The 26,941-nt window shown below is 35.5% G+C and overlaps 1 protein-coding gene across 3 annotated transcripts in view; it reads left to right on the top strand.

Annotated features, from left to right (window-relative positions):
- Positions 1-26,941, top strand: part of LOC129237988 (activating transcription factor 3) — a 40,533-nt gene that overhangs the window by 1,329 nt on the left and 12,263 nt on the right. Inside the window, exon 2 of one of the 3 annotated variants that reach the window (XM_054873012.1) lies at positions 11,869-11,928. The exons of the other annotated variants lie outside the window; for them this stretch is intronic. The gene's annotated coding sequence lies outside the window, so the exon portion shown is untranslated. The remainder of the gene's footprint in view (positions 1-11,868; positions 11,929-26,941) is intronic. 3 annotated transcript variants of the gene reach the window in all.

Here is a 26,941-nt window from a genome sequence, read left to right as displayed (position 1 = left end):
CAGCTGTACATAATATTTTTCCATATTTTTTCAGTTTCTGAAAAAGATTCTCCTTTTTCCTAATTTGTTTGATGTGCGCCGCGTGCTCTCTAAATTTTTGGCACGTTCGCCAATTGGTGACGTATCAGTTAATTACCTCATATTGCCCCTTCCTGCCTCTCTTCCACACATTTGCCCCTGAATCCCCGATTTGACACAAAAAAAACTTACTATGAAACGGAAACCGTGTCCGCGTAAAATTTTCGCATAATTATTGTTTTCATTCATTTTAGTACCCTCTCATTTCTTTCTAGTCAAAACTTTCACAACTTTACATATAAAAAACTTTTAAGTAAAATTCGTTATGCATTTTATTACATTTATTTATATTTTTATATTACATTTATACAATAAATTTTTTCATAAAATCTTAAAAGATTGTGAGAAAATATATTTTCTCATCTGTTCAGTTCATTAGGTTTGATAAGAGCATTTCAAAAATCAAATGAATTGACCTTTTCGAAAGATGGGAACTCCAAAGGTGCCCCGGAGTGTTGCAGAATTTTGTAATTTTTCAATTAGTGAAAATCATTGATGAAGAATTTCTCAACCAATTCATGCAATAATGCGCTAAATGCGTTGTATGTGTAAAATTTATTAACTGCATATATTATTTATTTGGAATGCCCCATAAGGGGTGTATGCATATGCATGTATGTAGTTAAGAAAGCGAAGATAATATAATGCCTTCAGGGGTGGTAAATTAACAGTAAATGTGCCATTTAGGGGATGGTTCTTTAATACTTACAAATATACATTTGCGCAATACCGCAAGCTACGATAAGTAAATTAAACGACTGTCCTTTTAAGGGCACACCACTTTTTCCACCACGAAAAGTCAGAAATCGTTGTTTGAATGCGAAAATAATTTCCAAACAAAACTATTATTAGACTCGTACATTCATAATTATTAGCATCTACATACATACGTACTTATACACACGCATATGAATGTAATTTTTTGTCTGAACCTAAGTTGTTATGCACTTGGGGATCAAAGTTAATGATTCGAAAAGTATAGACATTCGTTCTGCCACAACACTAAAAAATGCGGAATGGAACTAGTTGAGACATATGGGTGGATGGAGACTTTAATACGTATTTTTCTGCCAATTCGTTCTTCGATCGATTTGGATTGTTGGACAAGTCGTTTGCTATTCGCTATACTAAGAAAATGGTTATAAAGAGATTTTATGTTTTTATGATTATGATACATACAGACACAATAGTTGATCAGGAATGCAAAATATGAAACTCGAAGAAACGGAAAAATCAAGCAACTTGAATGGAAGCTGATCGGTAGCATAATTTTTTTTATTAGAAGCATATGTGCAACCGCCAACCAGTTATCTCTGAAACACACACACAGCTCCATAGCGGCAAATGGTAAGAAAACTCTCTCACTGACATATTTATTGATCATATTTTTGTTTCAACAAATAAATAAAATACATTTGGAATCCGACTCTTGTCAGAGGATTAATTTCCCTGGCTGCCAGGTGGATAACTAAAGGTCTGGCAGAAAAATGTGTATAAGTAAAAACACTTTTCCAAATTAAAATGAATGTACACTTCAACCCGATTACAATTATACATACATCCATACGTACAGAAACACACCGATGCACGCACACACATGTATTTTTAGTACATGTTCGCACGTACACATGCACATAACATTTTGTTTAACCATATGGCCGAAATAAATTGCTTTTGTGCTTTAGAATTTATTTAAAATTCGATGCTTCTTATCAACTTCATAGAATATGCATATACATATGTATACTGTATAAAGCTGGGTCATGTGTTCCACAACTTCATGTACTAACAATGACAAAGTTCTAAAATACTCTGATATAATAACTAGGATGCTGTAAACGCATTATAGGTAAAATGTTATCAATCCGGACTATGATTACAACTTTCGAATAATTTCTGTAGGATTATTATACGAGTATGTATAGTATATGTATATGATATATTGTTTTCGGCTTTTCGGCTTGAATTACACTTTTTCATTTCATATTTCAAATTTATTTTTCCCACTCGCATTTAATAAGACTATTTTTTTCTACAAAACAAATATCTCGTTTGGCATTTATAATTAAATCCATCTGCCCCCACCAGCTCTGTGTCCCTTGCGAAGCGACCACTGATTCAGCTATTATTTCTTGCCCTCTGTACATCGCGAGCCCCAAAGAGAACATCGAATATCCCCCATAGCGAACAAATCACCATATCGCCGAAAATCAACACACACAAAATAGAATTCGTTGTTTTGTTTCATCATTTCTCTTGCTGCCGCTGCCGGTGTTTTTCATGTTGTTCTCTGTTGTTAATTTGGCGTTCGTTTTGTTATTGTTAATATTGCTCTTGTGTTGTTGTTGATTTTGGTTTAGTGGCGGTTATTATTTTTTGTCGATTCTGTTGCTTTCCGCCTAACCTTGAAGCACATTAAGTTAGATACGTACCGTGTGAGTGTGTTTGAAAGATTACATATGTATATCTACTACCTATATACATACCTACATATATGTAGGCATACGTACACAGAGTTACTTCATTTTTTTTTTTGCAGTTCTCCTGTTTAGTCTTTAATTTCTGGTCTTGTTTTGCTGTTTATTTATATTTTCTTTATTTTCGGTTAGATGTTTCTCGGAGTGTTTAAAAAGTTTAACGAACGTTGTTTTGTTTCATGATTAAATACTTCTTTTTGAATTTCATTTTAAATTCCAGTTTTGTTGCTGTATTCTGGCGATGAAAATAAGCATGTACAATGGGTTTAAAGCGCCAAAATTTTAACGTCTTGATATTGTGTTATGTTCTATGTGTATGTGTGTTAAATATGAAAAATGATTTAAAAAATAATCCCACCGAGCATATATTTGAAAGAAATACATGCATAGAGGGTATATGAATACGAATCAGCCTACACAGACACAATTGTTCTACTATAGATGTTAAGGGATTATGTGACATTGAACAAATATTTAATAAAATAAAAATAATAAACTCAAAAAATAAGTGAATTCATATTTATAACTATGCTTATTTATTTGGTTTTAATATACCTAGATTGCGTAGCAAGATTGACCCCAAATATGTAAATATATACATATTCTAGATCAATATTAGGAGCACACATACATATGTATTCATTTATGGAAGCGTGGTTTTTATTATAGCCATTTAGTCACGTTTGCGTATGCTTCATTGAATATGTATGGCATTGCTATTCGTGCATTTACAAACAAACATATGCATATAGATATACATTTATGTATTTAGAACCCTTTAGTTACATGTTTAGTTTTCTGAAATTCGAGGTATGTTTGGATAATTTAAGAAGCTGCTTAAAAGCAAGCTTTACCTGCCCTCCGTGATCCGTTTGCTTGACAATCTGCCTTATCTACTTGAGCTTGAGAAAACAGCAATTGCCTTTTTCAGCGATTCATTAACATATTTACATAAATATAATGCGTACAATCATACATACATACATGAATATACACATATACTAATTTATGTGGCTTTAGAAGCGAATCCCATATTAAAATGAATTAAGTATCACACCTCTTTATTTGCTATATGTAGATAGTTTTAGAAATGAAGTTAAGAATGATTCTGGTACTGCGTAGATCTGTTTGAGTATACTAAATTAACATAGGCGGCAATATTTAATCTAAGCTGATAGTGTAAAACAGTACCGCAGATTTTATAAAAGACTTCAATTTCCAGATAGATGTGTACTCATGTTTTAGTTGTACATAAAATATTAGTTATTATGAAAATCAAACCCACGTTCATTTATATACTCGTACAAATAATACTCCTGCATTAATATACCTAAAGAAGCTCATATAGTAAAACCTATGCTAGCAGTTAACTAACAAATTATAATATAATTATATGGCAAACAAAAATAGTTTGGTCTCTTGCCTTGAATATACTAACAAAGGTGGTTCATACATGGGAAATTGTTTCAAGAATGAGAAAAACTACAGACAACAAAACAAGATTATGGCGCAGTAGCGAAACAGGAAGTTTAAATACTATAATAATAGCATTGGCGTGAGAAGTGTGGTTGGAGCGAAATTTTGGAGTTCAAACTTCAGCAAAAAAGTTTTAAAAGAGCTTATATAAATACAAAACTTGTCAAATTTTTCGGTCAGCTGCACACTAATTATGTAAAAACTCTTAATAATTTAAATTTTACAACTACACTCTACCTACTTTAACTTCCTTTAATGCATCTCAATTTTAATTTAAAATATAAAACAGTTTGAACCGAAAAGATATTTTGTTTCAAATCCATTTATTTATATGCGCATTTTAAATTTCAAATTAGAAGCTAAACAGGACCTCTTAATTTAATGTAATCCTAATGGAATTTGTTTTAGAGTATGAAATGAAACTCTTAGTTTTTTAGACTTAACTAAGCACATACAATTATAGTATTCTTTTGTGACAAATTTCCGGTTGAATGCCAGTTTTCCAGTGCTGGCTTAAGCTAGTTTCATTTTAAACAAATATGAAACTGAAAAGCAGTTGTTCAGTGAGAATTTAAGGTCGCTGTTGCAAAAAATAAGAGGATTCTAATTTTCAATAGCTTCTTTGATTGAAGCTTTAAAAAACCGGTAAATGTATTTATTTTATTCTTTTAGTTTTTACATATTCTTACAATTCACAATATAATTATATTTCAGTTTTTATTTACCTTAGCTTCCTCTCTTATTCTTTATTTCTTTCAATTGGGTCTTATATGTGTCCGCGTGCGCCGATAAAAATGAAATGAGCGAAATAAAAGAGTAAAGCTAAATTATAATGACAAGTGATCATTTCGCGCAGAGTTGCTCTATTTCGTAAATTTTTAAGGGTTGCTTAAATCGGAAACAATAGTCCCAGTCCCAGTAAGTGGACGAATCTTCGGAGCTTGCCTTGTCTTTGCCGATATCCAGCACTGCAAGCTTTACTGCTGGTCGTTCTAAAACACCTTGCCTCGTTTTTACTTTCGTTCGCCTTATTTGTGCATCTTTTGCCATCGTTGTTTCGACGACTATACCTTTTAGCCAAGTGTTCCTTTCCGCATTTTCATCGACAATCAATACGATGTCACCCTCGCTTATGGGTTTCACTTTTTCAAACCATTTACTGCGACGTGTAAGTGATGGAATCATTTCGCGTACCCATCGACGCCAGAACAAATTCGCAAACATCTCGCTTTGACGTAAATTTTTAAGCTAATTTTTTCAGGTTTACAAAACGGCTTGGCTCCATTTAAACTGCCAAATAAAAAATGGTTTGGGGTAATCGGATCCTGGTTCTCATAGTCGAGCGATAGATATGTCAGCGGTCGAGAATTAATGATCATCTCCACCTCCAGCAAAGCCGAACGTAAACTTTCATCAGAGAATCTCTGCGACGGCGAAATCATACACATACATAGAGCACTGCCTTTGTTGTTCTTATTAGGCGTTCCCATGCTCCATTCATGTGAGGTGCAGCTGGTGGATTAAACTTCCAGGCGATACCTTTGTGAGCAAGATCACGTTCTTTTAAAAAGCTCTCAGCACCGCGAAAATTCGTGCCGTTATCGCTATACATTTCAACAGGGCAACCACGGCGAGTAATGAAATTTCACAAGGACATTAGACAGGAGCCAGTACTTAGAGAATGGGCTATTTCTATGTGTATAGCTCTTATTGTCAGGCAGGTCCGCAATACTCCCCACCTCTTCTTCGCCTTGCGGTATTCAGTAACTAAGATCGGCCCAAAATAATCAATCCCAACATACGTAAAAGGACGAGAGAATGCGGCAAGCCGGGCTATGGGTAATTGCGCCATTTGTGGAGCTTGCGGAGCGGCGTTCGCGATTTTACATATAATATATGGCAATTTCTCCTCACAGCTTTAAATAACGATCGCAGTTTTGTTATAAAAAACAATTGTCTTATCTCATTCAAGGCTGTCTCGTTCTGAATATGGTAAAAGCGTTGATGATAGTGATCTACTATAAGATAGGTTACTCGATGACCTGAACAATGAAATCACGTTGAGGCTGGTCGCATGACTGAAAATATTATATGTTGCCCTACTTTTCACGCGAATGAGATGCTCGTCGTCCATATAAACTTGCAGGTTTCGTAGCGGACCAGTTTTACATACAGGCTTACCAACTTTAAGCAATGACCAGTCATCAAAATGTTCCATTTGGATTGTCTTAAAAATAAACAGTTTTGCGCGCCGAAAATGATATGCGGTTAGATGACTGCCTTCCGATGTGACTTAGAGCCGTTGTTTAAGTTTTTCGATGTAAAGCACACAGTTTTCTAAAGCTCTATATAGTCGAATCCAATTCGAAAAATATTCAAAGTTGATATTTACCTTTCGCACGTTGTAAATTAGAAGCTTAGTTCGAAATTCGCTAGTGTTCACCGTACCCAGATCTTCTTGTTCCGGCCACTCTTTAATAGATAAAGTAGGGAAAGCGGGACCATTATTCCACTGATGAGCTACTCAATGCGAGGCTTCGTTTTCGTAGCGATATCAGCGACATTCATTTTTGTTGGTATCCACTGCCATTCACTGATAGCAGTTGCTTCTTGGATTTCAGCGATACAAAACAATACAAATTGTTGAAATTTGCGCGGATCACAATGAAGCCACTTTAGAACAGTTTTTGAGTCGCTCCAGATGCAACGCTTCTCAAATTTTACACGATGTGCTTCCTCAACCATGTTTGTTGAACGTGCACCAGTTGCCGTAGCCTGTAGTTCCAGTCGCGGTATTGAGAGCGGGCGCAACGGTGCGACCTTTGCTTTAGCTGTTACCAACCTACTGACCATGTGACCACCAGCTTCAATACGAAAATATGATGCGTATGCATTTTCACTTGCGTCTAGCACCAGACCAATAAAGCCCCAGAACCAGATGGCAAAGTTGCAGAAATATTGAAACTATTTTCAATCGAACGCCCTTTTTTGATGCTAAACATATACAACGCACGCCTAAAAGAAGGATATTTTCCAGAAATATGGAAAAAACAAAAACTATATTAGTACTAATCAATAAGGGAAAGGGAGACCCAACATTAGCGTCCGCTTATAGATCGTTATGTATGCTGTATAAAGCATAGGCTTGGCGAAGCCGTAGAGAACAGCTGCGGCCTCTCCGACAGGCATCATTAAAGCTGGCCACAGAGAAAACAGAGCTAATCCTTCTAACGTAAGGGCGTATCCCATTAGAAGTAGACATACAAGTACCTGATACCACTTTATCCACAAAAAGAGTGGTCAAGTATGTGTTACGGCATGTTAAGTAAGAACTCGATTCTCTTATACGGATGCGAAGTATGGGCAGATTCGCTAAGGGTGCAATCCCGGCGGAAAACTTTGCAATCTGTGCAACGCACCTGCGCTCTCAGAGTGGCTTCGTCATACAGAACAGTATCTGAAGCAGTGGTGTTAGTTATCAGCGGAACCATCCCTATAGATATTCTAGCACAAGAGCGCAAACGGAGATGAGAGGCAAAAAACACAGGAATCCCAGTACCACGTTTCTCCGATATTAGAGTTCAAACGCTCACACTTTGGCAGGCAAGATGGAACTCTGAACGGTATGGTAGATGGACAGCGAGACTAATACCCGATCGCACAACATCCCGATGAACATCCCGAACATTTTTTGCCAATTTGATAGCTTCGTCGAGGGTTCGATTCGAATCAATAAAATCATCGACGTAGTGGTGATTCTTTATTGCACACGCTACCTGAGAAGTTTGAGTAGCGTGTACCGAAGCATTTAGGTTTCGCACGTAATGCGCTATATATGGAAAACAAGTTTTCTAGATTTCGCGGCTGCATCCCACACAAGTCAAATTTTATTTGGCTTGTGCGGATTGCGGACAATAAAAACCGTCAAATACCAAATTTTGTCACCACGATCATTTATAGCTTCGTTCGGTAACTTGGTCGCATAATTTTTCTTAACTAAGTTGTTAATTTATTTGCTGCATATTGCGTTTTAGTTCAGGATTGTTAGATAACTTACGTTCCAGACACTTAAAGCGACTAAGAGCTGTTGGCAAGCTGTCTGGCAATCGTATATTGTCATTTGACCACAACAAGCTCGCGGTGTACTGACCCTCATGCAACTCGCAGTTACGCAAAATGTTTATGGCTCGGTGATCTTCCATTGAAACTGGATTTACCTTTGGCACTGAAATTCCAATGTTTTCGTTCAACATGAAAGACTTTATGAGTTCATGCAGGTTGTTATCGCTCTCACAGTCGCATTTGTGTAAGTTTATTCCGTTACCTTTACTCTGATTATTACCGCCACCAAAAATTGTCCACCCTAATCTGGTTTTCGCCCCTACGGGATCTTGCCATCCACCTTCACGTATCTTCTGTGCCATTATCAAATTTGGGTTATTTACACCAATAACTAGCTTAGGAACTATGTCGATAAAGTTTGGCAAGGGAATGACTTCTAAATGTGCATATTTTATTTTCAATTGGTCAGCAATCAATGTTGATGATGACATATTTAAGCTACTACTCGTGTAAACACCTCGGAGTAGATATATTTTCGCACCTTGAATATTACCTGAAATTCGTAAATCGAGTCGTTGCGAATCAGCTTCATATCGGTTTATATCTCCAGTCCAGTGAATGCATAGAGGATCGTGAACGCCAGCCTCACCCAATTAATCTGCAAGTGTTTGATCTATAAGTGTCAGTGTATATCCATCATCCATAAACGCGTATATGGATATTGTTTTATTTCTTCCATACAAAACTAGCGGCAAAATTCGAAATTATGTGGTGTTGTTGCTGGAAATCGAACGGTGGTTATTCAGCATCGTTGAAATTTCACTATTTTTGTTAACATCAGAATTATGAAGGAGTCTGTGGTGACGTATTGTGCAGCTATTCACCCCTCACGACTTACTATTCCAGCAGCGGCGAGAGTGTGTTCCCAAACACTGGCGGCATAGATTTTTCCTCTTAACAAAGTCCCATCTCATCATTCATAGTGAGTGTTTTAAACCGGTTTCGTAACACGGCAAGCTGCTTCAGCCAATGTGGACAACCAGGTAGAAAAATCTTCCAAGCAAGGGTTATTCATGCCAGTTGAATAAATTTCCCAGTTAAGTTTTGACTCCTGAGAGAGCTTCTCAATGAATTCAGCAATAGTAATGGGCTGTTGAGGTAACCGCTTAGTTTGCTTGCATGAATTATTGCTACTAAATATATTCTTGATAGCAAATGCAAAGTATTTGCTCAGGGCGTCCAAAATACATTTTGAGCGTATTTATAATATCAGGTACCATCTCCGGTAATACCAGTAAATTGCGCACGACCTCCCTAGCCTTACCACTTAGGCATTTTTGAACGCGAACTAAATTCTCATGATGAGAGTAACCAGCCATTTGCGTGCTCTGTTCAAATGCACTAACAAAAATATGCCACTATTGGGGATCACCCAAGAATGATAGAAAGAAGATTGCGCCCATCAGAGAGTACGTGACGTCACGTTTGCTGAGTTGTGCAGTATTGCCAACCATTTGCTCTTCGCAATAAATTTAGTGCTTTTTTATACCGAAAATTTGAAGTTTCGTGTTTGTTTCTTTTTTTTTAATTGAAAGCTACCGAAACTTTAGGTTACAAAAAAACTGTATTATTATACAAAGGAAGGTTAAAAAAGGCCACTCTGAGAAGATTTTAGTGCTAATGAAAATTAGTTGGTTTTATAAAATTTGATATTTTGAAAGTGTGAATTTAATTTTTTGCTCCTTTTAAGGTTATGGAAGAATATTAAATGTCCCTTTCTCAACTCTTCTTGAAAACTTTTTACACATTTTAAAAGGCGTTTGAATTTACTGAATGCGGATTAAAACCTTAGAGGTGTAATCGTTTCTTCCGGCCATCAATCCTTAGTGGGACATAGGGCATCAACAGGTGTATTCATTATAAAAATAAGCAACAAAATACCAGAAAATACTAAAGAAACCATACTGACATTTTTACAAAAAGAGTACCTTATCTAGTTACATAACCTCAAATATAGCAAATAAGTCGTTCCCTTAACAAATGAGTCTCGCTTGACAAAAATAACTTATAAATTAAATTGTACATAAGCATAACACATTTATTAAAAAAACGCACATTCTAAAGACAATTTGTCACGCATACAAAATTCTTTAAATGATTCAATAAAAATTTGTTGTGTTATTTTCTTTGAATGGGAATTTTAGTGCGTTTTTATATCCAAAGCTAGGCAATACTGCAGTAGCGAGAGAGAGATTTGACTGCCGAAAGCAGAAGAACACCAACAACACCTGCAATCGCGGGCAATGCCACCAGATGTTAAAAAAAGTAAAGCTAAATAAAACTAAGTGAATTATTGAACTAATTTAAAAAAAATGTATATAATATTTTACAAAATTATAAACATTACTTTTAATTAGAACAAGCTAGAAAAATGTCATGAAGAAAGAGTTAAAACTCTCAGACTAAATAACAAAAAAAAAGTGCTAAATCAAGTTACGAAAATGGTAATCTGGCCATACTGGAGCTAAAATCACGTAACTCGTTGTCAAATTCGCTGAGAGCAAAGTAATGGGACCACGATAGGCGCCATCTCATTATTCTTTCCATCATGGGGGTCACCGCTAAATACCGGCAAGTCTTTTGGCACACATTGCCACGCTACAAACTGCAAAGTCGACTGATTGAGTTGCGAATACCTGATTGGGCGAACGTGCTGTACTTGTTGGTGCTGTGAACGTTGTAAATATGTTTGGTGAATTACCGTTGCAGTCTGCATGTAGCGCCTGACTACGCTATGCCGCAGTCCACGTCGACGGCTGACGTGGTGACTGCATAACTGTATGTACCGGTACCTCACGCGCTTGACATAAGTATGTTAGTTCTGTTATTTTCCACAGGCTGCAGTGGAGTAGGAGAAAATGCTTTGTTACCGCTCACATTAGTTCCACACATTTTGGTAGAGCCACTAACACATGGTCCTTCGTTGACAATATCTATTTCCTCGTCTGCATCTTCTGCGTTTAAAATGCGAAATTTTTCCCGCAAATACTCTTCTCTTAAACGCATGGTCTCTTCTAGTTGCTGTAAACGGAGCTGTTTTTTCTGCTATGTATTAACAATTCGTGTGGTGCGCTGAGAATGCCACCGTCGCCATCAAGATTTATTTGTAAATTTTGATCTGCAGGCGGTGCAGGATTAGTGAGGTTATACTCACAATCATTTTACACTAAAACTTCTTCAGCCATTGTGTTTAGCGTTGCTGGAGCACCGTTTAGTTGCGCCATAATTTAATAAGGTTTTTTAAAGATTTTGTTGCAAAAAATAAGAGGATTCTAATTTCCAATAGCTTCTTTGATTGAAGCTTTAAAAAACCGGTAAAGGTATAATATTTATTTTATTCTTTTAGTCTTTACATATTTTTTAAAATTCATAATTTAATTATATTTCAGTTTTTATTTACCTTAGTTTCCTCTCTTATTCTTTATTTCTTTCAATAAAAGGGTAAAGTTAAGTTATAATGACAAGTGATAATTTCGCGCAGTGATAATTTTGCTCTATTTCGTAAATTTTTAAGGGTTGCTTAAGTCGGCAACAGTCGCATTAAACTTTAATTGTTTTATGTCCAACAATGTTATGTTATACTTATCTTTATGTTCTGCGTTAAGTTTCAAAATGTTATTTGCGATACTTTTTCTATGTAGTCGGAAAAATTATTGTTCTTAAAAATATTCCTATAAATAATTGAATGCAACTACGTCATTTCATTTCTTCTTAGGATGTGATTGAGCACTTCGCTTATTGCCGCACCGCTGTAGCGACTTCTACCTGATGAAATGTAAATGTGTATGCTAACATTTAAGTTTAATTTCCATTTTTTTTTAAATTAAACTTTTGACAACCAAAACCAGCAGCAAACTCTTCATAGATTAATCTTGGTTTCACTCAATCATTCTGCATATTTCAAATGAATATAAGGTATGTTCAAATATGATTGAAAATACCATTATTATGTATTTAAACTAATTGTTACTCGTAGATACATGTGTATGTGTCTTAGCATGAGCTCTTCCAGATACATATAAGCAAGTATGGAAATTCCAGTTCTTCTCTTCTAATACCTACTACTTTCGCTATTATTCATAATATCTGTTCCAGTAACTAACATAAGCGGCTACGATAAACGGAATTTAAATTTGTGCAATAAATATTTGTTTAATTGAAATTTAATAAATAGAACATGCGATAATCTTGTATGTATCGGATTCATTACAGCAATTATTTATTTGGTAAAGTAAAGTTGGGTAAATATATTTAGTTATTGAAAAATATTATAATACTAAAAAAATAAATAATAGTCTTGTTTATTTTCCCAAAGAGCATGCTCCATAGAACATTTTTTCTTTCCAACACTATGCATCACATAACATACGCTTTTACTCAGTTCACTCAACTAGAGTATACGAGTGTCCAAAAACTTTAGTTGTTGCATAACATTTAATTCGCAATCCTAGCAAGTAATTTTATGTCCCTTAGAGCAAGATAATGTGCTTTATGTGTGGAAGTACTAGAGCAAAACTGCAAAAGTAACTCTAAATATGATATTGTCTACATTGAAAAAGTTGTGTGAAACTTTTTCAAAGTTCTCCTGCCAGTAACATCGACCCTAGTCGTCTTTTACCAGCACTTGAACATAAAGCTGTGAAAACTAACACGAAAAAGTTTTTAGTATAAACAAATTCGCACTCATGCGTGACTTGTTAATTACGGAAAAAATAAAAACAAAAATGTAAAGCAATTTCAGCAGCTTTTGATGGCTTTTAACACATTGAATCACAACGACCTTGGCACCACACTCCGCGCAAAATTAGCAAGGGCAACATCAAGGTCGCAAGCGATTTTCCTGGGCATGAATCTTAAAAGTATTTCCAAAATTAGAATATCAGTAGAAATGTAATCAAAACGTAATATAGTGCCATTTTATGTGTTACTGTTTTCAGTGTTTAGTAATTTTCGCAATGCAACCGCAGCTCATTTAATGATTAATTGAGCCATTCTCTCAATTCGAGTAGAACCATGCGACGCAATGATGCTTTAGAAATATTTTTATTTTGTACCCACAATATCGACGATGACCTGTAACTTCGAAGTTTTGTTTTTTAAAACGCGAATCAGACAGATCAAAAAGCCAGTTTTATGAATATGTATACTACTGTGTCCAAAAAATAAGGTGACATTTGATTTTAAACTGCGCGCTTTGAAGGATTAGGAGAATTCTTTTTTTTTTTAGGTTGGTAGTACTGTGAGTGACATCTATGTCAAATTTCATGTGAAATATTCATTTACTGTTTGAGATACGCGTCGTTTTGTGAGCTGCTAAAAGTGAGTTTCTCGTTTTTTGCAATGTCGGAATTTGTTGAGCAAAGAATTTGCATTAAATTTTGTTTGCGGAATCAATTTTCGGATACGTTGAGGATGGAGCAGAAAGCCTTTGGTGATGAGGCTATGTCTAAAAAAAATGTTTACAAGTGGTATAGTGAGTTCCAAGCCGGTCGTGAACGTGTCGAAGACGAAGAGCGTCCTGGGCGACCATCAACCTCAACTGACGAAGCTCACGTCCAACAAATCAAAGATTTGGTGTTGAAAAACCGTCGATTAACGATTAGAGACCTTGCTGATGATGTTGGCATATCGAAAGGCTCAGTCAATACCATTTTGAAGGATGTTTTGGGCCTCAAGCGCGTCAAATCTCGACTGGTACCGAAAACATTGAATTTTTTGGACTCGTAATTCGTGATCATTTCATCAAAAACTCAACCCATATCGTTCCGCAACCACCGTATTCACCTGATCTGGCACCGTGCGACTTCTGGCTGTTCAGCAGGCTCAAAAGACCGCTCCGGGGACACCGTTTTGACACGATAGAGGAGATTCAAGCCGCAACGAAGACGGAACTGAAGGCCATCCCGGAAAGTGACTACAACCAGTGTTTCGAAAATTGGAAAAAACGTTGGCATAAGTGCATTGTGTCGGGAGGGGATTACTTTGAAGGGGAAGAAATTGATTTGGAAGAATAAATAAAGAATTTTTAAAATAAATACAATGTCACCTTATTTTTTGGACACAGTAGTATATATGAAGTTATATGAATATGTATATATAACGGGTGATTTTTTAGCTAATATATTATCTTTATAAACAGTTGGCTTAAACAGCTGACGCACGTTTCGTGTTTTGTTTCACTGTCAAACATCTTCAGTTTGGTCTATAATTTAACCATGAATCGTCTTACAAACGAACAACGCTTGCAAATCATTGAATTTTATCATAAAAATGCGTGTTCTGTTAAGAAAGTTTAAGATCCACTTTTTTATCGAAAAATTGTGTTGAGCGACGAAGCTCATTTTTGGATCAATGGGTACGTAAATAAGCAGAATTGTCGATTTTGGAGTGAAGATCAACCAGAAGAATTGCAAGAGCTACAAATGTATCCAGTAAAGGTCACAGTTTGGTGCGGTTTATGGGCTGGAGGTATCATTGGACCGTACTTCTTTAAAGATGCGCTACCGTGAAATGATATCCAAATTTTTTTTGCCCAAAATGCAAGAGCTTGATTTGCATGACATGTGGTTTCAGCAAGACGGTGCCACATGCCACACAGCACGCGTAACAATGGACTTGTTGAGAGTTCGATGAACATTTTATTTCACGTTCGGGACCTGTCGATTGGCCACCCAGATCGTGCAATATAACGCCTTTAGATTATTTTTTGTGGGGCTATGTTAAAGCTCATGTCTATTCAGACAAACCTGCTTCAATTAACGCATTGGAAAACAACATTAAAGCATTTATATCTGAGATACCGGCCGAAACATTGAAAAGAGTATGCTAAAATTGAACTAAGATTTAAATAAAAATTGCATGCATTTTTCTGAATTTTACGTGTGTTTTTTTGGAAAACTTTCCTATAGTTCTTAAAAAACCACGTGATATTTGGTTATATTTTATATATAAATACTTATATTATATGGGACCCAAAAAGTATTATATGAATTTTTCAACGATTCGTTTGGTTATTAATTAGTGTTTGGAAAATATACATATACACATGTAATTGGCACGTACATCCTTTGTTAGGTATTTGGCTGAAATCCTCCTACAATTTTTGGTGTACGTCTTGATATATTTCTATAAATAGAGGGCCCTACAATATTTCGCCGCCTCCGAACGGCTGATTATATCTTCATGAGAAGCTTGTTAATAGCATGCACTCGGACTTTGCCATTGCCTAACGAGAGGTAGAAAAAAAACTTTTTATCATACAGTGTTTCATACCCCTAGTGGTTTTCGAACCCGCGCCCAACCGAAGAATTGTTACGCACAAGACCATTCAGTTACGGCATCACTTTGGCTATTTGGAAAATACTGCTTTCTTTCTACTACATAGTATGTGCAAAGATGTATATAAATATATTTTTTATTATAGCTTCTATGCCGTAGTTAGACCAATTCCTACTCCACGATTAGCACTATTGTTGTCAACGCGAATCCATCTAGTGAAAATTGTAAATTTTTTGATAAAGTCCAAATTTCCTAAAAGCGCATCAGTTTGTAATCACTGGTTTTCTACACTGGGTACGTTTTATATTTAATGAAGGCATTGAAATATTTTATGCGGCACAATTTAAATGTGATAACAATAAATCACTGACACAACATTGGTTTGTCTACAAGAATTACTTTTAATGCGTTAATTCTATTTCGTTCTTACAATTTATTATTCAGAGACAGTCCGTGACAAGTTGTTGCTTTCAACAAAAGTTGTGATGATATTTTATAAGAGTTTACATATGTATTTATTTCAAAAAAATTCTATCTGAAATGATCTCAATAGGTTCCCATTAGTTAACTTTTTCATTCCCCCATTTATTAACAAATTTCTGTTCATCTTTCCCCTACGTTTTCGTAAACATATATCAACTGACTAGTGCAGACACTCAGATGGGCAGCTACTATGAAAACCGACAAACTTCAGCTAAATGCATTGGATTGCAAGCGTACGTGTGCCACCAACAGGTGGTGATGAAAGACAAAACCGAGTTCATATAGGGGTACATTATTATTACTATATATGTAAATGCTATTAAGCGACTATATATGTGTCTATATTTCTTGTTTCGCGAGTAAGTAGAAACAAGGGCAACAACAATGGCAATGGCAGCAGTGTCGTCGGTTTACATGTATGCAGGTGCGGTGTGGGTGGTGCTCATCCGGAGTGAGCGGAGCGAATTATGCGTGGGTACAGAGAAACACTCACTTCGATGAACTGCAGAGAATAAACACATAGAAAAACAATTTACAAAAATAGTGTATGCAAGTTGCAGTCGTCGCCAGCGTTGCCCACGCTACATACAAGTCATTCATTCATTGATTGCGGTAGGCGCACTCAAGCACCAATTCATTCACTTCTTCAGTCGGTGTATCAATTTGCCATTCACATAAATGCAGTTTAAATCGACTCTTGCGTCAATTACACGTGGGTGACCATTTCCGGACCAGCACTGCCATTATTACTTTTCGTTGAATGAATTTTCAACAATCGAATGTGTGTGCTTTGCCAAAAAACTAGAGATAAGCGCAGAGAATATACACTGTACAATAAAGCCGAAGGAAGTTTTTAAAGAACCCATTTCTATTTTGTTAATTACCAGCTCTTTTATTTAACTACATTTAATTCTTCGGCTTATAAAAGTTGCAATATGCAGTTGTTCGTAGAGGTAAACTTTTTTGCTGTGTACGTTAGTTTGCACAATATTTGGAAATTTTGGCAGGCACTAGTACATAATACGAGAAGCTTGCACACATACACACATACGCAAATAAACATAGTTATTAGGTGTTATTATATAAGGCGAAACTGCAATAACAAGAAAAGTAGTAGCCTAGACTGCCGCAATGTAACTTAGCTGATGAATGACAAGCAAAAGGAAAAATAAGCAAATGCTGGTGGTCTAAGTGGAACAGCTATTTAATTAGATATGGTGGGTGCACTCGCATACACGGAAATCCGGTGAGAATCGAGCCTATCCAAGTCCCTGTACTCTATTACGCTTTTCGACTTTGGCCCTCTCAAACTCTCAACCCGAAACGGTAAATAAGCCGGCGCTGACCACACCCAAATCCAGCAGCATACATATACATATGTACATATGTATGCGTATATGGTTACACTCACGCATAGTCTATAAAAGATTCCAAATGAAGTAGGGCGCAAGAGGAACGGGGCGACTAATGGGCGTCTAATTAATGTAACGCAAATTGTGGCGCAGCGCAATTAATTCGTTTTATTACGTTTTCCCAACGTTTGCCCGCTGCTTCCCAACGTAGTAGCTCATGCGTCTGCGTGTATGCCGGGCGTCAATTTTAATATGCGTAAATTCGTGGGCTAATTATCACCACTTATGCATATGTACATACATACATACTATACATGCATAAAGTTGAATGTAATACCAGCTGTCGTAGCTTTGAAGTCCGTCTAATGCCTGTCGCCCGGCGGGTGTGCAATCCATAATTTCTAATACTGTCTTTTCACACATACATATGTGCATATATTCAAAGCTTTTACATTTTGGTTATTGTCCTCATTTTTTTTTTAAATAAAGCTTTTTCACTGAAATAGTGGGTTTTTAAGTCATAACTATACCTGTGGTATTTCAATTCTGCTGCACTTGTTTTAATATACTGTACTGTAATTTCCATACACTAGTCTACTTGCATATATTGCTGAGAGCAACATAACTACTTTGCATTGTTGTTATTCCCCCCGCTTCGCAATTGTTTTCCGTTGCTATGCTGTGACTTCTATTTCTGTTTTTTTTTTTTTGTTTGTTTATTGCGGTTTTAAACTGTCGACTTTAATTTGTAGTTTAATTCGAATCCCGTATTAGAATAATTGAAAAAACAAGCAAGCATTGACAGAACAACACAGCCCTGTCAGAGTGGGCTATTAAAAGCTCCAAAGCTTTGCGCATCGCAACACTGAAATTAAGTTTGGATAACTGTTGCTTTGAGCATTGATATTTGAATTTAATACAATGCGGGTTAAATCTGATTTACTATTGTATATATTTATGCATATACATATGTAAATCGTATTCGAATATTTGATTGCTTAACATATTTAGATATATGTATGTCAAATAGTCTGGGGTTAAAATCTCGCCTCCAAAAATACAACTTTATTTCTTCTCTTTCCCAAGTGGAACATATCTTTCCGTTAGTTGGGAGTTTTTTCTCTTTTCTAAATGTCAGTAGGGTTGTATTCAAATATAAAATATCTTAAAAGTATTATTCATTATTAAAGCTTTACTTTTTCAAAGAATGTATACGTGCCGTACAGGTCAAATGTAAACGACGAATAAATTATCAATGCATCGACAATCACTATATAATCATTATACATTGCAGAGAAAAAGTAATTACCTTATTTTTTCTCACCAGATAAGACATGGCCTAAATGTCGTACAAATGAAATAAATATTTTTTTTATTTGATATAGGGTATAGAAAATTATTTTGTTGTAAGTATAAAAAATTTGTTTAACTATATGGTATATAACATTGATGCGAATTGATTTAACGTAAGCAAAGCAATTAACACTTTGCATCGAAAATGGAATGAAAAAAACTAGTTTCATTTCAAATTCACTTGAAACACCGATTTCCAACCAAGCTAGCTGCAAGCAGTGATCACAAGTTTGTTCGCTAATTTTTTTAATTTGTTTTTTGTTTTTATGACGTTGCCTGTCGTCTTCAAACAAAAATGGTATCGAACAATAATGGACAGTCGTGGGTCGAATATGTGAATGCTATCACTGCCACTTGCATTCCACAAATGAATCTATTTCTTTATGGCTATTCTAATGTTTCTATGTAAGTTTAGAGCTTATCCACCTCTTCATTTCCTACAAAGAGCCAAAGACTGGAATGGAGCCACAAAATTTACATATTGCTCTATGCAAATATGGCGGCTTGTAAGTAATGTTTTACGCGAGACGCAACCAACATATTAGGCACACACCACCAGTTTATGTCAATATATGCCCTACCTTGCGGAACTGTTTCCGAACCATCAAAATCAACTGTTGGTTTGGTTGAATAAACAAAGCCCAGACTTAAAGAAAAATATTTTCTTCTTTGTTATGGCTCGGCATAGTCAAATTTATATTATTCTGAAATTTTCCTGTGTTGATTAGCTTCCTGAAGCAAGTTATATCTTCTTAACATTTGCATTAATTTAACAAATTTCTGATTAGTTTGGTATTCGGTTAGTTAAAAACTTTGCTTATTAATATTCTATCATCTTTCGTAATTGTTATTTAAATACCCTAAAACACAAGTATATATAAGTATATGAGTGGTGAATAAAGCGGCAGCAATAAAGAAAAATCCAATTCGAAATTAATTAAAAAGGAATACATACGAGTATATACGAATGGAAGGTTGATTAATATTTAGCAAGACAAACGCTGTTAACTATTTGCTATCATAGTAAACAACGAGTTGAATAAAGTAAATATACGTATGTAGTTAGGTAGTTAGATATACAGGGTGCACGGTGGCAGAATCAGGAATTAGGAGCTAAATTAAAAAATAATTAGTAATGATAAAAGTTTGTTTTAATAACTATTACAAAGTATGCAGACAAGTGCGGATTTTACTTTTTTTAAATACCGTGGAAAATACACACACCAAAAATAGGAGGAGTAGCTCAGCCAAACTCGCAAAAGGCACTTACTTTCTGTTAAAAGATTCATGAAAAAGTAGGGCCTATTTATGTCATTGGCGTTATTTTAGCACATTTTTTCTAATGTAATAAAATATTTCTAAAAAAGCAATAGAATTCTTATTATAATGAAAAAATTAAACCATACATTCGTTTATTGCATAATTTATAAGTAATATACAATTATATATTTATAGTAGTTGTGTATTTATACCGTGTATGTACGTATACGTATTTAGATGGCTGGAATAAGAAATATAGAAATAAAACAAAACAATAAGGACTTTTAATTTTGCCAGTTTTGTTAGGTCGCCCGAACATTAAAAAACAAAGCCCAATGATTCACAAATATTAACTTGTAAATACGAATACAAGTATAAATGAGTTACAAATGCTTGCCGTGTTTTTGTTTGCCTGAAATAAATTAGCTGTATTTATGCGGAGAACGAAGGTGCAAAGCGGTAGCAAAGTTTGCTTAACAACATACCGAATTTTAGCCATTGTGTAGTATTAAAGCTAAATAAATTGTAATTATTAATATTTGGCGTTAATTCATTGTAGTGCTAATTGATGCGGCCTATTGTGCTGTGCATACCAATTACGGTTGCCTCACTCACATACATATGTACAATCCCACATATGCTCACATTCGACGTTTGATCACTCTAATACCAGCAAAATCGGATAAATTGTGATGTTGGGATATTATATTAAAGAAAAAAACATACAAAAGCACTGACGCAAAGTGTGAAAAAGTCGAATAAAGAACGTTGAGCGTGAATATGAAACACATTGGCACGGTTTTCTCACATTTCGGTTTGGTAAAAAACTCAATCACTACTAAGGTGCACACAAACAACTAACTGAATGAACTTTGTCCGATATTCTATGGCTAGAATCAACTGAAATTCCTTGGCATCACACAAATGTAATACATTACTAACCCCAACAACACTTTCAGTGACCACATAACAATCAAATGTAACCTCTCTAAGTGTAATACAAACGTCAGTCAATAGTTAAACAAAATGTATTACCATTTAATAGAGAAGAAAAAGCCAAACGAAATTTCATTCATGCATTCAAAACATTGCATTCGAGTAAAAGAAATGGGGAACGGCGAGTCGGAGAGTCCGCGAGTGAGTAAATAATGTTGTATTTATCTTTTATTTGCAGCTCCTACTCATTCACCATAATTTGAATGAATTAAATTCCTAAAGCGCCACACTTAAGCATTGAGGCACGATCTACAATTGCTAACGTAATTGAAACAACCGACTGACACAAACCAAAAACCAACCAATAATGAAAGAAAAATATTAAAGTGAGAATATATTTAAACGATAGATAGCAATTGCAACGACAACACTTAAAGAAATGCAAAACATTGCCATTGCCAATTTTACGAATACCAAGAGCAAGTCAACTGTCAGTGGGACAACAGCACGACATTGATTATAACAGAAAAACTCGATAGGTTTAAAAATGAATGAAGCAGTTACACTCACTTCTGGCACACATTCAGAAAGGTCGATGATGGGTCAAATTCTGTCTTAATTGATGCATCTCGAAGCGTTACAATGAGAAAAAGTGGTTTCAATAGCAGATACTGAGTCAGTCAAACGAAGATAGTGTATTCGTTGTGATGTTTCAATTAAATAGTGTTGTGGAGCCCAATGAATTCTATCCACGATAAGCATGAGAATTTATATAGTTGGTAAACAAGTAATGCTGCAAGAAATATGCCCAATACGCATTCACTCAGTTACAAAAACATGTATTAGTAGTAATTCTACACACTTTCTCAGTTTATGACCGAGTTTTCCCTATAGTGGTTCGTCTTAAAAGTTTATAAATGCCACACGCGTTATAAAGCTTTTACGAACATGAAGCTTTCTGGATAAATATACATTGCTAAAAGCAAGCACACATAAACTACACTAATACTCAACTACACAAGTTGGGCTTCAATCGAAGTTATGGTTGACACTATGCCGCTTGCAAGGCCACTCCACATTTTCGTAGGAGGTTTTATTAAAAGAAATAAGACTCCGTTTACAATTAGTCGACAAATAAAACTAATTTGCAATAAAATTAGTTTCAACCTTTTGCACACTAACAGAGGAAGTTTGTAGGGCGTGTAAGCGGCATGAACTTCTAAATAACCCACTTAAATGAAAAGAAAAGTTATGACTCAAATATGCATGTTTACATACATATGTACAAATATACCACAAGTTGATTTTATGGCTCAAATATAACAACACATTAAAAGAATTCAAAATGAAATTAAAAAGTAAAAATAAAAATAAGAAATGCACTCAACAACTATAACAAAGTTGCTCATTGTTTCTCGGTGTTGTCATTTTTGTAAGTGTTGTTTTTGCAATTGCTCATAGTCCCAATACGGTGTACATGGTGGCGGTGTTGCTTTGAGCGTTACGGTGCAGCTGAATTTAAATTTTACTAGCATTTCGTCTAATTACGCTCATGCATATGTGTTTTTCCCATGTGCACACATAAACACACATGTGCTCGTACAGAGAGAAAACACATCATGCATACGGAGGTGGGGAGCACTCAAATTTTTATTACGATATTTGTACAAATGCGAGTGGGAAAAAATAATGCAAAAGAACTGAGGCGGGGTGACGAGATGCAGAAAATTATAGTTAATTCAATGTCAAAGGATGCATGAAAGCGCTATGAATTTTATGGCCGGCAAATACAATGGAGCAACAGCAGTAGCTGTAACAGCATGCAGCTCGCTAAAAATGCAGCGGCGACATGAGCAATGGCATTGGCGGAAGCGTCGTGGCTGCCGCAGCTGTTGTTGCGCAACGCTGCAGCGGTGCACTGCCATACTGGCGTACGTAGCGTGTGATGCGTCAATGCAACAATGTCATCAGTAAACGTGTCTCATGCCGCTTTGCACTGATGGCAAAGGTGATGGCGGTCATAAAAAAAGAAACCATAAATGTAATCATAAATCTCACAAAATGTTCTGGCTATAGACGAAGATAAATGGGAGAAGCTTGGGGAGGACCCTTAAACGCCGTAGCAATTAATAGTAACGACTAGAAACTCGTGCCGCACCATCGAAAATCAACTACTTTCTAGCTTTAATATACCCGTAAAAATATACAAAAGACAATTGTTGGTTCTAAGTAATTTAACTGCATCAAGTAATTTTCCAGCCACAGTTTTTGCATTTTCTAATTATAATATTTACATATATCAGTTATGATGGATTCAAATGTGGACAGTTAAAGGATGTAACCTTTAAATAGAGGGAAGATTTTTATTTTTAATTTAATTTTTTATTCATCATTCAGCCCTGTTGTCAGGGCGTATACATAACAATAAGCAGTGGCGTGCGGGCGAAAAATTCGACCCCCTACTCACTCGATATATATATAGTTATATATATATAATTGGCGCGTACACCCTTTTTGGGTGTTTGGCCGAGCTCCTCCGCCTATTTGTGGTGTGCGCCTTGATGTTGTTCCACAAATGGAGGGACCTACAGTTTCAAGCCGACTCCGAACGGCAGATATTTTTATGTGGAGCTTTTTCATGGCAGAAAGACACTCGAAGGTTTGCCATTGCCTGCCAAGGGCCGACCGCTATTAGAAAAATGTTTTTCTTAATTTTGGTGTTTCACCGAGATTCGAACCAACGTTCTCTCTGTGAATTCCGAATGATAATCACGCACCAACTCATTCGGCTACGGCGGCCGCTCACTCGATTACTTTCATGTAAACAAAGTGAATCAAAATTAATTATTATCACACAATTCATGAAAAAAGAACTAAAAAGCATACGAAACCTAGAAATACATCTAATAAAAAGCTGTAATTGACAACCGAAAATATCATATAATAGAAGCAGAAATGGCGTATGCAAATCAACTGCTTATACATACATACATACATATGTATGCATATAAAAAAAATCCGTACTATTTTACGTATAAAATACATCATACTTATCATATCACTTGCGCATCCATGTTTTCCAACCTGTTATAAAAAAAAGTTAATATATTCATTATTTGTACTAGCTGCTACATAGAGTTTACAAAACTTTTTTCGATTTTTTCTCGAGCCGCGTTTACAAAACTTTTTTCGATTTCGAATTCCAATTAACTCATGAACAACGCGTAAAGTTCGAATTCTCCACATTTTCTTGTTCCGTCTTTTATGGTATTCTTATTTGTATTACTTTGCCATTTTCATTTTTCTGCATGTCCTTATTTGAGCGGCTTCCATTGCGTAGACGCGTGCGTTTGTGTAGCATACAACATGACACTCGGGCGGCAATGAGAAGGGTACTCGAGACTTTGAGGCGCTGTTGGCATAGACTCGAAACTAACCGCACATACAAATGAATATACGCAGTGTCTGTATAAAAACACCCACCCACCCACATATTATGAATTCATTATAGGAAACTAATACATAAGTACTTACCTCTAAAGGGAATAGAAAAAATATGAGAAGCAATTTCAAATGAAAGAGAAAAAATACGAAGCAGAAGTAAGCATGTAAAAATGCGATAAATTAAATAAAACTCGTTTTACTAAGAGATTTATTTATGTTGTAACTTTCTTAAAAACATTATCACCCCCCAAGAATTTGAGCCATGCGTTACACTACTTTGTATATCAGAATTAACACATTAACCTTTATTTGCTAAACACTTTATTTTAGTATCGTTGTTTAATCCGAAGACATTTTTGAACTAGTTAATCTACCACAACGCTCGTTCTCGTATAGTACAGTAAGAGTGATTCAATTAATCTTAAATTATACTTATCTCAAATTACACCACTGGGGTCCTATAATATATACAAAACTGCGTCTTAGTGGCAAGGATATCCGCCTTGTTTAGTTGTTTTCAATGTATGAAGCCATACAAAGCTTATTTGAAGCCAAAAATATCCGCGATATTTCATATCGCTCAGAATATATCACAAGCAAAATTTCGACGCTAAATAAATGGATTACACTAAACCATAAAACCTGGAATACACCAGACACAAGTATATGCGTCGATTTACGCATATGTATTTATTTACGTAAATGGGAGTGCTTCAGTTTTCTTAGCTTATGTATGAAAATATCTACATATATACGAGTATGTACATTGCATTAAGGGTTATGTACTTCCCCGTATATCTTTGCGTTTAGTGTGTCAAGGCCAACAGAGAAAACGAGTGATACTTTTATATACATACATATGTAAGTAAATACAGTGGTATGCATGTGGTGGGAATGTATTCATTTTGAATGCGTAAATAAACGACAACTGATACATGGTTTCAGCACATAACCGTGCAATATCCGAATTTGTCAGCCACGCTGGCAATATACATATTTTAAGGAGCCATTCAAAGAGCAAATGACACGCAACCTGGGCATTATTCATGTCTATTGTATAGGCCAAAAATGATAATGAGTTGGGCTCTTCAAACGATTACTATCTAATCCAAACTATTTCTTAAAGGAGTGCCAAAAGCTCGACCTGCAGTTTTTTGTCATACAGGACAATATAAGTCTCTTTTTATGAATTACCTATTTAAAAAAAAAAAATTGGCAATATATACATACATATATATTTTGAATAGGCTAGCCTCATGCATCTAATGTTATTTTCCTTCCACGTATCACTGTCGCATTTAGGTTACGTGCAATATGTCTATATGTATATGTATGTATTTATGGTATGCCTATATTTTATTATATTAAATATATAATTTCATGTATGTCATATAGAATATCGTACGAATTAAGCATTTTTTGTATTTGGAAGATTGGTTTCTCCCCGCCATCGGGCCCCGTATAGTTTGTAGTCAGGGTATACGTATATTAACCATTAAAATAAGAGAAAATATTTTGTAAGCCTGGCTGCAGAAATAGGAGAAGAGAGAGAAACTCTAAGGGTAACACTCTCTTCAACGGATTCTCTCGAATTTCGGTAAAATTTTGTAGCCTAGCGCTTGAATAAAGAACTCGATCAGACTGAAAACCCTCAGTTTTGTTAGTGATCTTATCAGTAAATTATATTATAAACGGTAACCTTACTAATGCTCAGGCGTCGGGAATGGAGAAGTAGAAAAATGATTGTGACCGTTCGACACTTTACTGATATGAACTTTTTGCATTCGATGTGGATACATTTAATCTCTGGTATTTTATCGGCATGCGAATGAACCACACTTATCAGCTGCACTATAAAATGTTGAAATTACTTCTGGCGAGTATATGTATTATTATAACAAAAAATGTTTAAGAGCCCAAATTATTTGGGAACAAACGTACCTAATAAGTGAAAATATTGAGGAGATGTTAACATTTTGTGTATATATTTTTAGAGAAAAAAAGATTTATCATTTTTGGCATGTAATTTGTGTGGGTATGCATTGAGACATAACAGCCTGAAGCTATAATAAAGTACCAACTATGCATGCATTTAGTTACGACAAATCCCTACTGAAACGCACCATCAGGAACAACACATTCACATCATTTAATCCAATCACACAAATGAACTCAGAATTTGCAAGTGTATAAGCGCAGAGCTATATACTTGAGTATTTTCATTTACTTTTCTCTTTGCCGGTGCGGTATAAATGCGCATTGCTGTATGCATAGGTATGTTGCCTCAATAACTTTTCCTGCAAACATGTCCAATGACGCCACACTTCATGGTCAGTTCACATGAATTCTGTTCTAACTACGTTTGTATTTGAATATGGGAATACCAATGCAAATTGGTGAGCATATGTACAAGTACATAAGCTTGCACATAAGCACATATGTAGATATTTACTTTCGTATGCAAACAAATACAAGACACTATGCATACATACATAGCTCCAGAAAATGAACAAAGCGCCAACTAGCTAAGCACTAAAATATTCATCCACAGGACGTTTTTGGCAATTGAGTGTGAACTATCGATGTCCAAACTGGGTGGCGAGCTCGAAAAATCTGCCTTATTGGCGCAGAAATTTATGGCTCTTTAGCCAAAGTGCATAAGTAACATGAAATATAAAGCAT

This window comes from Anastrepha obliqua, chromosome 2 (genome assembly GCF_027943255.1).
Source record: "Anastrepha obliqua isolate idAnaObli1 chromosome 2, idAnaObli1_1.0, whole genome shotgun sequence".
NCBI lineage: Eukaryota > Metazoa > Arthropoda > Insecta > Diptera > Tephritidae > Anastrepha > Anastrepha obliqua.
This window is presented reverse-complemented; position numbering and strand designations above follow the sequence as displayed.